The following is a 12,835-nucleotide window of genomic DNA, read 5'->3' on the forward strand; positions in this document are numbered from 1 at the left end:
GGGGACGCGCGGAGAGGGGGTGCGCTGGCAGCGGGTGGCTTCCTTCCGCACGAGCTATTTTTAGCAGCGCTTCGCCCCCCTTTTCCCGGGGCCGCCGGCGTGGTCGCCTCCAGCTCCTGGCCGTCGCTCTGCAGCTCGGCGCCGCCTCCCCCGCCGCGGATGGCTCTTGGTAGCTTCCACGCGGGCAGGTCCGGAAACTGAGCATGTCTGCAAGCGCTCGGCGGCCCCGGCGGCGGCGACGGCGGCGGGGGCAGAGCCAGGCTGCGTCAGGCTGAGCGCAGTCCGCGCGCGGCCGCGGGAGCGCAGTGCCAGCGCCGCCCGGCCCCACCGAGAGGGGCGCACTCGCCGCTGCGGGGCTCGCACCGCTCGCCGCAGCCCCCTCCCGCCGACCCGCAAGTAAGTTTGTGCGGCTGCTGGGCGCCGGGGTGAGGGCTAGGCGCCCGGGAAGCCGGGGTTGGCGAGCGGGAGGAGCGCCTGGACACCCGGAGAGCGGGCAGCCTTCTGCCTCCGGAGCCCCGCGCGTCTCCCAACCGCCGGGCAGGTCGAGAGCTCCTGCTTACAAGGATGCTCCAGCAAAGGCGACGATGAGCAGACCCGGGAGGGCAGGACTGGCTCCGGGGTCAGGTGTGGGACACTCTGGAAGGAAGAAGGACCGCGCGGGTGAGGGAGCGGACCCGGCAGGCCAGGAGCCGGCCAGTGTCCTATGGGAAAGGGAAGGTTTGGGGAGCGGGGACATGCCTGGGAACAGCGAAAAGGGGAAAGTGAGCGTCCCTGGGACTGAGAGAGGGTCAGAGAGCAAAATAGAAGGACAGTGTGTCCTGAACCAGGGTGACAGAAGGCAAGATAGATGGAAAGTGGGGCGTGGGAAAAGCGGATTTGTATGGGAGCGAAGGATGCCAGTGGAAGGGTCAGTGGGCGCCTGATGGGCGGGTGAACTTGGTTAATTTGGGGAATCAGAACAAGCTTAGGTAGATAGGATGGGGAGAGAGGCAGGTTTAATTCAAGCCTCCGGAGGGAGTGTGTGAGGCAACATGTAGTGAGAACCAGCGGGTACAGAAAGTGGCCTGGCAGGGAGGGCTGGAAAGGTGATGAGGGATTTGGGGGAAATGCAAGCAGGGAGTGGGGCAGGTTCATGCCTAGGAGGGGGTGCCGGTGGGTCTGCTACCCTGTGCTTTGGGTTGGAGGCTTTCCTGAGCCAAGTCCCTTGGTAGTGGTTTAGAGGCGCTTCTCTGAGGACCGTCTCCCATCTCCTACCTGGTTTGGAGGCTCCTAGGCTCCCTGGAGATGAAGCATTGGGGACGGTTGTCACTCAAAAGGAGTCACCAGTGCTTCCCTTACTGGAATGTGTTTCCGGCTTCCTTTTAAGCAATGTGGGACTGGATTTGTGCGTTGCACAGAGGAGGAGTGGTGTGTGTTCTAGGCCAAGGGGATCCCCAGTTTCCTATGGGGCTGGCGGGGGGGGGGGATTTGTGTTTTGGACTGGTAAGTAAGGTAAAAGTCTGCAGCATGCAACACGCAGCAGAGAGTGTACATGCCTGCGCTTTTCAGGTGTGTGTTGCTGGCCAATGGTCCTCTGTGTTGCGGGTTATAGGGGTCCTCTGTCTCTGACTGCTCGGGAGGTGGTCCAGGACAGGATTAAGGGATTATTGCTTCCCCTTCCCTGTGTCTCTTAAGCCTCCTTTTGCGGGTTACATTCTTTCTGGCCCAATGATGTGCTTCCAGAGCCTTGCTCTGGTTACCTTTTATTTGAAACCTGATGCTGCTCCTCTTCCTTGATTTCTGTGCTTAGAGGATGCATCTTAGGCAGGGTTGTTCCATTCTCCTACTCAGGGAAAAAAATCCTAGGAGTCCCTGATGTCACAGGGGCTCTGGAACCACGGGGCCTTCTTAGAGGACATGGTGATGATCGTAACATCTGTGGATCCCATAAGCAGGTAGCTTCAAATGGACGGGGTTGGGGTGGCAGGCAGGTGGGAACAGTGACCATTAATTACCTGTTTTTCAAGGGGGAACCTCCTCTCAGTTCCAGGCATGTAAATCAGTGATTTACGAAGGCAAAGACTAGCATAGTTCAATCATCATCCAAAATTCTGTTGCAAAATAAAGTGGCCAGAAAAGATTTTACCCACCACGTACATGAGTCAAGAAGTATCTGCAGGTTCCAGGATGAGGCATGGAGAGGTGGGTGTCACCACGACCACATCTTCTCAAGCTCTGTCTGGCTGAGCATGGATTTTTGGTAGGCACGTTTTAAAGCTGCACTGTTAGAGTAAGAAATGAAGCTGAAGATAGGGCCGGAAACCTGGACCATCTGAGCATTGAGGATGGAGGTGGGTTCGACTTGCGGTCCACAGGCTGCTGCTTCAGAGGATGGGTCTCTCTCTTATTATGCGCCATGAGCAATATGTTTAGCACATCGAATTGAGGGGTGTATGGGCGTGTGCGTGTGTGCGTGCGTGCGTGTGTGTGTGTGTGTGTGTGTGTGTGCGCGCGCGCGCGTGCGCGCGTGCGTGTGTGTGTGTGTGTGTGTGTGTGTGTGTGTGTGTGGTGGGGTGGGGTCAGTTTTCAGATGAAGAGAGCCAGAACTTTATTGAGGAGTGGCGTATGGGTTTTGTTTTTCTTTCTTTTTTTCTTCTTCACAGTCTTGCCTGACCTATGGAGTGACATAACAAAAAAGACAGTATTCATCTAGTGGCCAGGGGTGCCCTTTTACCTCGTTGGATGGGCCAGATGGTAGGGGGGTGGGGTGGGGGGCGGGGTGGGGGGCGGGGTGGGGGCGGGGGGCGTCACTCTTTGAAAATATGTCTACTTTTCTAGAGACCTGGAAGGTGGGAAATTTGAATAATGAAGGTGCTGTTATCTTTTTGTTGTCTTTTTCTTCAGAATATAGTTCTAATAAAACATAACAGTGTGTTTGTCTACATTGAATTGAGGGGTTGTTAGGGGAGGGGGTGTCCAAGGAGGAGAGAGGGAGGGTTGGGCATGGGTGTTCAAGAGAGAAACAAGAGTCTGGAAATCTTGTGAGTGTGTAGAGGTGAAGGCTGTATTTATTTAATGCTAAATTTAGTGTGAAATAAGAATATCCTTCCTCCCAACGTCTTGCCTTTTGAATACAAAGGACTGTATGTGCCCTTTGGCTAGTTTCTCCAGTCGAGAGATCTGAAGTGGAGGCATAACTTGACAACTCTCCTGAAGGATCTGTCCCTAAGCATAGCTAAGCTTCAGCAAACAGTAAATGAAATCTGCAGCCCTAAGGTAAAGGCATTAAAAAATGGTACGATGTCTCCCTGAGGATAATAGAAATGTCAGTCAAAGTAGGAGAGAGAAATCATGTTGTCTCACTCCAAGAGTGGAAATGACTGATAGGCTTCGAGCACTGTGCCTCAGCTTCTGGCGATCCACTGGAGGCCCCCTAGCAATGGGGGGGGGGGGGGAGGGCATTATTAGCTTTCATCAACTTTGGGAAAGGGTATTATGGGCATTTCAGAGGTTACAGCCAGAATTGCTATTAGCATTTGATGATGAATTAGATAGTCCCCACAGTTGTATGGCCCTGGATGTCAGGACAGATTTAGAAAACATGGCTTTCAGTATTCCTGGGATTATGAATGGTCCCTTTAAAAACTGACCTGTGACCACCACCACATCCCTGTCATGGCCTGTGCACACACAAAAACAAATGTTTGTTTAAAAAAATGTTTCAAATTTAAAAAAAAGCTAGAATTTTTTTTAAAGTTAGATACTGCTTCTAGAAGTTCATCTCAGTAACAAACATTAATTTTCAGAGATTTCATTGCAAAATGGTACCATGTCCCCACATCTTATTTTCAGGTCATGGGATGTACTTATTAACAGGAGTTTATCTTGGCTCTTAGGAACTGTCTTGTGGGGTTGAAGAGATGGCTCAGGGTTCAGAGCACGTGTCATTCTTACAGAGGAGATGAGTGTTTCCCAGCAGTCATTTGGGGCTCGCAACCCCCTCTAACTCCAGTGCCAGGAGATCTGATGGTCCTCTTGTGGCCATCCTGGGCACCAAGCATACACATGGTGCACATGCGGGCAGGAAAACCTCTCAAGTACATAAAATAAAAATAAACAATTAAAAAAAAAAACCAATACAAACTTAAACTAGGGATTCCTGGAAAGATTCCTGGCACTTTGCATTTGTAACATGACCCAAGCAAGCAGTCTGACAACAGGATGGCTCTGCACTGACTCACTAGGTTTCCAGTTGCTTTTTACAAAAAGAAAAAAATGCTAATTTGTAAATTGAAATGAAAACGACAATTATCACTTTTTCCTTTAGGGAGTGACCAAGTAGAATCAGAGAGAAAAAAAAAATTTTAGCTGGTCTCATGAAATATTCCGGGGAGAAACTTTAGTGTTCAGATCTCTACACAGAAAGATAGGAGACCCAGATTTTTTTTCCCCTGTATTTAGTTTCCATATTAAGCCAACAAAATAGTGTGTACTGTGGACAACAAACTTTCTTAGTTGGCAGCACAGTGCATTGCCTAGGAAAGAGGAGCAATAGCTTGCACTCAGTGAAATGAGATCTGCTACTGACAGAGCCTGCATGCTGGACCCAAAGAACGTTTCCTAGGTAAGGGCTGTGCCAGGACCACACCAAGGCCCAGAGAAAGTCCAGCTTTGCTCAAGGCTTCTATTGCTCTCCTGGCTTCCCTCTTTCAACACCGTTTATCGTCTCTTGGTTCCTTTCAGATTCATTCTGAAGGGATCATCATAAGAGCCGCTTCCTTCCTCCCTTGTTCTAATAACCAGCCATGCCCTGCACTCTTAGCCATTAAAATCCCTGAGGGATTCCTGCAGAGCGGAGACCTACCAAGTCCCTGGAGTCCTTGATAGCCCCTCCCTTTCTCCTGTGTCTGCAAACAGAAAGCTCTCATCTTTGTCCTGGTGGAAAACATTAGGTTTGTCTCTTGCAAGATGGCTGTGGGGAAAGCCTGGCATTCCATAAAGCCGGGCTTAATTTCCATGCTTGCACTGCTGCTGGCTTTAATGTTCTGAGTTGTATGATATTGGTGTTGAGAAGGAGTCTTTCCCAAGAGAACTAGCTGAGGAAAACAGAGCTAGTGAGAGCAACCGCAGGGTCAGAAAGGAGCCTCTCATTGGCTGATATGAATGTATGGAAGATATGATATGAGCCAATGATAAGCATGTGTATTAATACAACTCAAAGGATTTGAGACTCAACAACAGGAGACTCTCCATGACTTGAGGTCTTTGGAGTTGCAATAAACTGCCTTGTGCATTATTTCCAGTTTATAAAACCAAGTCTGTTTAGAATAATATTTTTATGCATGTCACAAAATATATTTATGAAAAGAAACACAAGATGAATATTCATTGATTTGGAGCAGTTGAGGAGATACATAATGATTCTGTAAGGGACTTTTGAAGAGTTTCTGAAATGCAGAAAGCTAAAGAAACTGTTAAGGAGAAAGACTCTGTGTGTGTGCGTGTGCGTGTGCGTGTGCGTGTGTGTGTGTGTGTGTGTGTGTATAAAACATAGCAGGAGAGGGTGCGAGTTGAGGTGAAAGGGGTCAGGTTTCATCTGTCTTTTTTTTTTTCCCCCCTATGGGAAATGGTTATTGATTCTGCTTGACATCTGAGTGAGGAGAGATAGTTTTCCTGTGCAGATACTTGCTGGCTAGATCATGTCTGTCTGTTTACAGTTCTTACAACTATAGCATAGCAGGTAGTATTTGTTAGAATGAAGCAGAATTTCAAATCAGTTCTGTCCTGTGATGCTTGCAGTAGGAGTTTTGAAGTGCACATCTTAAAGCCTATAGCACTGTGCTGTAATGTTTGGGATGAACAAAATGTCTGAAAACTGAGCACTTGTTTTCTTCTGTTTGAGGAATAACTGCAGATAATACTCACGTTTATAATATACCAGGATACAGGCTTTGAGAGACAGTGAGATAGCATGGCAACCCTTTTGCCTGAAGAGGCAAATATGGTGCCCGCTAGCTTGTCAATCATTGTCCCAGTGAGAAGAGGGATAGCAGGAGAAGTGGGGATTTATTCAAACAGTGTGTGCCGGCCTTGGTGAATTCAAGAACATCAATAACCAGATTTGGAACTTAATGACATAGCAAAGATTATCTGCTTATCTTGGTAACTTGAGTTTATCATTGTTAAGACCGATGGATAGCAAGCAACTTGCGGAAAACAAAGCATTACTTGTGGGAGATTTTTACCTTTGTGATTATCTATTACAAGGAACAAGGAGACTGACACACCTCCCAAAGATTTCACCCATCAATATTTTGTCTTTACTATCTTCAGAATATTCTGTATATGGTATTGTGTGCTCTCAGAATGCCTTATAAGTTTGTAATTTAGAGTTTCTCTGGCCTCTTAAAGAAGGTGAAAGGCTTCTGCTGTTTATCACTGGGAACACAGTGGCTGGTGTTGACAGCAGCCTGTTTTATTCAAGGAAAAATTTATGCCCTTGACATTTGTCTGGACCGTCACTAGCTAAAAAAAACACAGAACTCAGCCTTGTGGATCGTGAAGCCTGATTTCAGCAACTTTGATCTGAATGACTGTGTTGTAAGCAGACTGATGGGTGGTGAGCCAGAACACTACCCACCCATTTCCAAGGAAAGAGGCACAGGGGCGGAGGCTGAGCAGAGATTTGAAAACAGAACTAGGGATTCTTGGCAATTTGTGACTTTACACTGGAGTCGGTTTTATCCTCCAGGGAGCTTGAAGCTCCTCATCTTGAAGTGACAAACAGTTAGATTTGGTTATATATGGACTTGGTTATGGTGTTAGAGAAGTTGATTAAAATGATCAAGGACCTTCTTGTTTTATCTTATTTCGGACAAATGTAGTGTTTTAGGTAACCTTATCTCAAAAGAAACCTGAGGCTATGCAGAATATCCTTTGATTAGGACATTTTTCATTTGACCATTCGAGACTGGCGCTAGTTGATAGTTGTTGCATCTTGATGATTGCGCTTTAGAGACTGATACTGTGTTACTGCTTTGTGCATCCTTGAAGAGTTTCAGGTTTTCAAAATGCAAGTTTATTTGCTGGAGGCATCCTGTTGGAATTATGCGTTCACTTCCTGGGTCACGATTAACCTATAGCAAGTTCTGCAATATTTTATGAGTTTAGCTGTATTAAAATATATCAAGTCTGGGATCGTTAATGATGGGGTATTCTAATAATTGTTTTGAGATAAATGGAACACCTGCACATTAGTTCTCTTCTTCGGTAGACAACACTAGACTGTGTGGGTAGGCACTGTGCTAAATAAATGTGTGCTGGTCGAATAGGCTAATACCTTTCTTTCGTAAGACTTTGATAGGATCACTCTATGGTTTTCTGACAAAAGCCAGGGGATGAAGTCATTATATAAGCTAACATGATAATTTACCCCTTGATCCTGGCCAACCAGGCCTTCAGCACTGCTTCAATGTGCCGAATTACAGTAAACATAGAGCTACCGCCACGTGCACATGGATACTTCTGACAGGCTCCTCTCTGAACCTGGCGTTGCTCTCCCTGCTTTTGGTTTCCTCAGCTAGTTCTTTTGGGAAAGACTACGCTTGTCTGTTGCACTGCTTTCTGAGATAAAATGTGCTAGAACATTTTGAATTAACATATTAATGGACTCCAGCATTTTCCTCTCATCTAGTTTTAACTCTTTGCATAGATCACATTGACCGGATGTCATAAATACACATCACACATTTGGGAGAAGAATGTTGACCATGATAAATGGCTTAAAAGAAACTTGTTTTCTTCTGCTTTTATTCACCCAAATGAGTTAGTCATATAAATAAATGTAGCCGCCTTATTTTGAAATGTTTCCAAATGGAATAGTAAAGTCCCCTTTGTGTACATTTTTAGAGTTAGCATTGAGGCCACACTAAATGTGGTCTACTAGTGACATGCCATCGTATCAGCTGGATTTTCCAACAGAGTTTCCAGCACTGATGGGCAAGATATTTAACAATCAATTCAGGTAGGCATGAAATCACTGGCACAGTGCTTTCTCAGGTATAGAAGATCCCATGTCCCCTCTCCAGCACTGCAAAAACAAATTAAGCAAATACATCTATTTAAGATGGGAATGCTACAGAAATCAGCAATGCATTCATTAACTCTTGTATCATTTTGAGATTTTAAATTGTTAAGATACTCAAGGCTTCCTTTTTATAAATGCAATTAAGGCATCATTAAAGCAAGATTGTAATAAGATGCCCTTTTCTGCACATTCTTTAATACTTTAAGTTAGCAACCATATTGAGGCAGTACAACAGAGATAGCAGATGACCATTTAAATGATGAGGATCTAAGTTTTAGTTTCCTTGCAATCAGAAACTAATTTCTAACAGGGAAAGAACCCCATTTGTTTCACTGGATGATTCTCTCAAAGCTTATCTATGCTTAGCTAACTATAATGCATCCTATTCTTATTTTTGAAAATCTTCTATTTCAGTCAAGATGAAGCCAGTAGAAAATTTAAAAGTTAGATAGTGACAGTCATTGATTTTTAAAATCTCAGACAAATTTGATGACATTGTTCATTATTCTGTACATTGAATCTTATATTCCAGTACTAGGTCATTGAATATTGTGAGAAATTTTTATTTATTTATTTTTCTCTTGGTGATGGTGTTCATACATTATTTTAATAGCTTTAGTGGAGGTGAGGATTAAGAGTTTGGGAAGATTTATGGGAAATTATGAATTAATTTCTTTACATTTTCCATCATCTTCTTGAATTGAAACACATAGCTTTGCTAAGACAATAATGAATAAATTATAACATCTGCAGATGGGCAAGCTTTGACATAGTTATTTGGGGGAAGGAAGAAAGTGGATGTTATAATCTGAAATTAGTCAAGTGATTTAAATAGAAAACAGATTATAGTTCATTTAAACAAAAGATCACCCATAGATCCTTATGGTGGAGTTCAAGGATTTGAAAGAAGGATGAAGAAACTCTTGGTAGGAGGAGGACCCCATGGCAGATAAAAATGAGTTCTAGCTATGTACTGTCATTGAGACCCTGCCCTCAAGACAGAATCCAAAGAGAGGAGGAGCGCAAGGAGATTCTAGGTACAGCGCCTTGCTTCCATGGTAAATTTAGATGAAAGGGAAAACAAAGACATGAACCATTACCAAAAAATCCTCCCAAAGAAAGCCTGAGTGTGTTATCTGAATAGCTGTCAGGAGGCAACAACAACATATTGGTTCCCTGTGCCCTCCCCTGGATCCCACAGTGTATACCTAGTGAGCTTCTTACCAAAGAATATCCATCACTCTCAGATACATCTCAATATTTCTTTCTCCTGTCAATACAATATGTCCTTGGGGAGAGGAGTATTTAAGATTGGGCTTGGGATTCTTGGACTATGCAGAAGGAAGGCCTGGATCAAATTTAGAACTTCTTTATGTGCAACGTGATAAAGAGGAGATAGAGAAATCGATTAAATCTAATGAAAGATCTAGGACCATATGGCCCCAGGCTGCGGTTGAATGTAGATAGCCTCAGTGATTCTACAGCTGTGCTCATTAACCCCCCAAGCTAGAAAGAACCCAGATACTACTGTCTCAGCCATGGATAAGCACATTATAGTAGGCTTGCACATTCTGTAGGCTAGAATGTTAGTTGGGAATGGAAGGGAATGTAGGAAGTATTGCTGGGTTTATCTCTGTGCAGGTAATCGCTGGGTAGAACTACCGAGGGCAGAGGCAGGCAGTTTCGTGAAGATGTGGCACTTTCAGAAAACAGAAAGACTCTGAAGTAGATCACGGTGGTTATGTGGCAAACTGAACTAGCTTAGCAGGATTATCAGGACACAATACAAAGCCAGCACTAACCAGAATTCTAAGGAAAATATCTGAATGCTGTCTGATTTATTATCGTTATATGTCGAATGCTAATTATAAGGAAGCAATTTTTGTTCTACAGGTTGAATGCCTTATAAACACATGTGCAACTTTTCAGTTATCTTAAACTTACATGATTAGGCATTAAGGTTAAAAGTTCTTTAAGATCAAACAAATCTTCCTCTCAAACAAGCTTTTGCATTGAAGTTGTCAGGCATGAGAAGAATTCCATTAGTAAATAAACAGTGGTGGGAAACAGGCTGTTTCCCTCACAACTTATTAACCTCTGAATAGAATTTAGTGTTTCATTATTTTGACTTTGGCTTATGAGCCACACCAGTATTAATGTACGTACGATTTTGTTACCAATTAATATATACAGTTGTCTGCAGATATTTTCAGTAACCATTTATGCCCATTGTAGTGTTGAAATTATTGTTCATGCCACATGCCTCTTAAACCCTTTTATTTCAAGTTTCAGAGGGATTTTCTTAAATTTTATTTTACTACATATGTATACCATGGCACACATTTGTCCCTTTAAATGTGGGTACTTAATTTCTGTTCACGTACTGTATACATCATTCTGTTTATAGGTTATCGGCTCTAATAGATTGCTAGAGACATGCCAGAGAGGAGGAAGGAATGATCACGTGACCTCAATCCTATTCCAAGAACTATGGACAACTAAGGAATTCTAAGAATTGGGAAAATTGTCTTCCCCGGGGAAGAACACACAATTTGTTAACAAATAACAAATGATCACCTAAAAACATGCATGCAAGTAACATTATTCAAACTGAGCAGGTAATATTTAGGAACATATATTCATAAACACCTACACTTATGTGTGTAACAACAATTAATGAAAAAGAAGGCCATGTATTTGAAAGAGAGCTGGGAAGGGGGGCAAGAGAGGGAAAAATATATAATTATATTACAATATTAAAATAAAAGATAAAGAATCTAAGCTCTTTCTTTGGTTCCTGGTAAGTTCTATTTGGTACATATGACCTGGGGCAGACAACTAGACCTACTGAGTGCTTTAACTGGTCACACATGTGCCTGACCCACTAGGTCCCCTGCACCATTCTGTAGGAAACAATGCTCCTAGAAGGCACACAGCGACTTCTAGTACCATGGTTGTGTTCAGGGCAGTCACAGATTGTCTGTGGGTTCTCTAGACCTTGTCCTACAGTGGAACCAACACGGCTAAGAATAGCACTCACTCTTAAGAGCTGATTGTCACCTTCTCTATCTGGAGCGAGGTTTCATACCATCCCACATTGATGGCTCTAAATTTTGCAACTCATCGTTCAGAGAGGCTGTGGTGACAGGTGCATCTTAGTGGGTTCAACCTTGGATGCCGTAGACTCTAAATGACAGATGTGAATGCCAGACCACATAGATCAAGGCTATTTTTCTCCAAGTTTTGGCTAAAATTTTTATTTCCTTGGACATTTGAAAAGCTAAGTTTGATTTTTAACGAACGCCCTTTCCTTAGCCACAATCTTTATTATCGTACTTGTGTTTGTTTCTAATTTAATGATTCTAATGGTTGTCATGTCAGAAAGAATCACCTGAGAGACCTAGATGCCAGCAAAGAAAGTGGTCCAGGGAACTACCCTAGGCCCCTGAGCAATGGGAAGGATGCTTCTCCCATTAGTTGAAATTCACATCATATACCTGTCCATGCTAATGATGAATGATTTAGCTCTTTTTATTGTTGGAGTCGTTATGAAGGCTTGCCTCTTTTGGAGCAAAATCTGCTTTTATTTAACTTTTAATATTGATGAAGATCTGGCCTTTACACCTCACGATTATCTAGGAATTTCCTAAAGTGCTAAAATGTGCTCAGACTGAGGCCATCTTGTTATGTTCCAGAAATGCAGGGCATAATGAAACCTGCCAAATCAAAATACATTTGGCAGAGATATATTTACTGGGAGACAGAAGTTTTAAGCTGCATGGAACATTATTTAGCCCTTTGTACAGAGTTCTCAAATACACATAGCATCTTTCTAACAATTATCTCGATTCAGATATGTATTAGGCAGACGGAAGGTGTTTTTGAGACAATAAAAGGCATGGCTCATAACCTTGGGTAGGTGGTATGTATGGGAGACATTAGTTCTATTTCTTGACTTGATCCCGTGAGGGCCAAGCAGGTGGGTTCAAGAATTGTGCTGTGGAAAGGAAAGCTTCTGTAGGTTCAAGGCTGCTTAGGGTTCAGAGTAGAAGAAGAGTGTTCCTAGCAGAGGAAATTGCATAGCACATAAAGAGAACGGAAGATGTTCTGAGTGCTTGGGATGGGCATGAGGTTGAGACCAAATGGAAATTCATGTTGTGTAGCACAGAATCTTCTAGGCAAAGTAGGGGGTCTTTGAAGCAGAAAGCAACCTGATTAACTCCCCTTTACTGACACACAAATAATTATATTTTCCAGAATAGCTAGAATGGTGAAAGGCAGGATAACTAGTATGTTTTTGAAGGAAAGGATGTTATTGTTAAACATTGTGGGCACCATATATACCCCACATGTGCATTTTTACAGGTGCACATTTACAACTGATTAGGATACAATTGACATCAGTGCTAGACTTGCTGAAAGATTTCTCTCCATTTGCTTTGTCCTTTGTCTTCTTTAAGAAATTTTGTATGTGATATATATATATATATATATATATATATATATATATATATATATATTCACTCAGACTGTGGATATCTTGTTATGTTCCAACATAATAATGTTGGACATTACTTTATCTTGGGATCTTCAAGTTGATCTTGGAAAACTTTTAACTTTAGATGATGTCTAGTCATGTAAATAATATATAAATCGTGTAACTCATGTATATTAAAACTACTAACATTTACTTCAGATATTTTTAAAAAGAGGGCTACTAAAGTTATTCATGTATTTGCTTGCTAATTTTGGTTTCTACAGTTAATTTGT

General features: G+C 43.2%; 1 protein-coding gene across 4 annotated transcripts in view; it reads left to right on the plus strand.

Moving 5' to 3' along the window:
- The first annotated feature begins 242 nt into the window (after nt 1-242).
- The window catches only part of Oxr1 (oxidation resistance 1), a 393,007-nt gene continuing 380,414 nt past the window's right edge, over nt 243-12,835 (plus strand). The window contains exon 1 of one of the 4 annotated variants that reach the window (XM_034516175.2): nt 243-396. The gene's annotated coding sequence lies outside the window, so the exon portion shown is untranslated. Of the gene's footprint in view, nt 661-12,835 lie in introns of all 4 variants that reach the window. The other 3 variants (XM_034516174.2, XM_034516177.2, XM_034516178.2) reach the window with 3 other exon arrangements.

The sequence above is a fragment of the Arvicanthis niloticus genome, chromosome 13 (genome assembly GCF_011762505.2).
Source record: "Arvicanthis niloticus isolate mArvNil1 chromosome 13, mArvNil1.pat.X, whole genome shotgun sequence".
NCBI lineage: Eukaryota > Metazoa > Chordata > Mammalia > Rodentia > Muridae > Arvicanthis > Arvicanthis niloticus.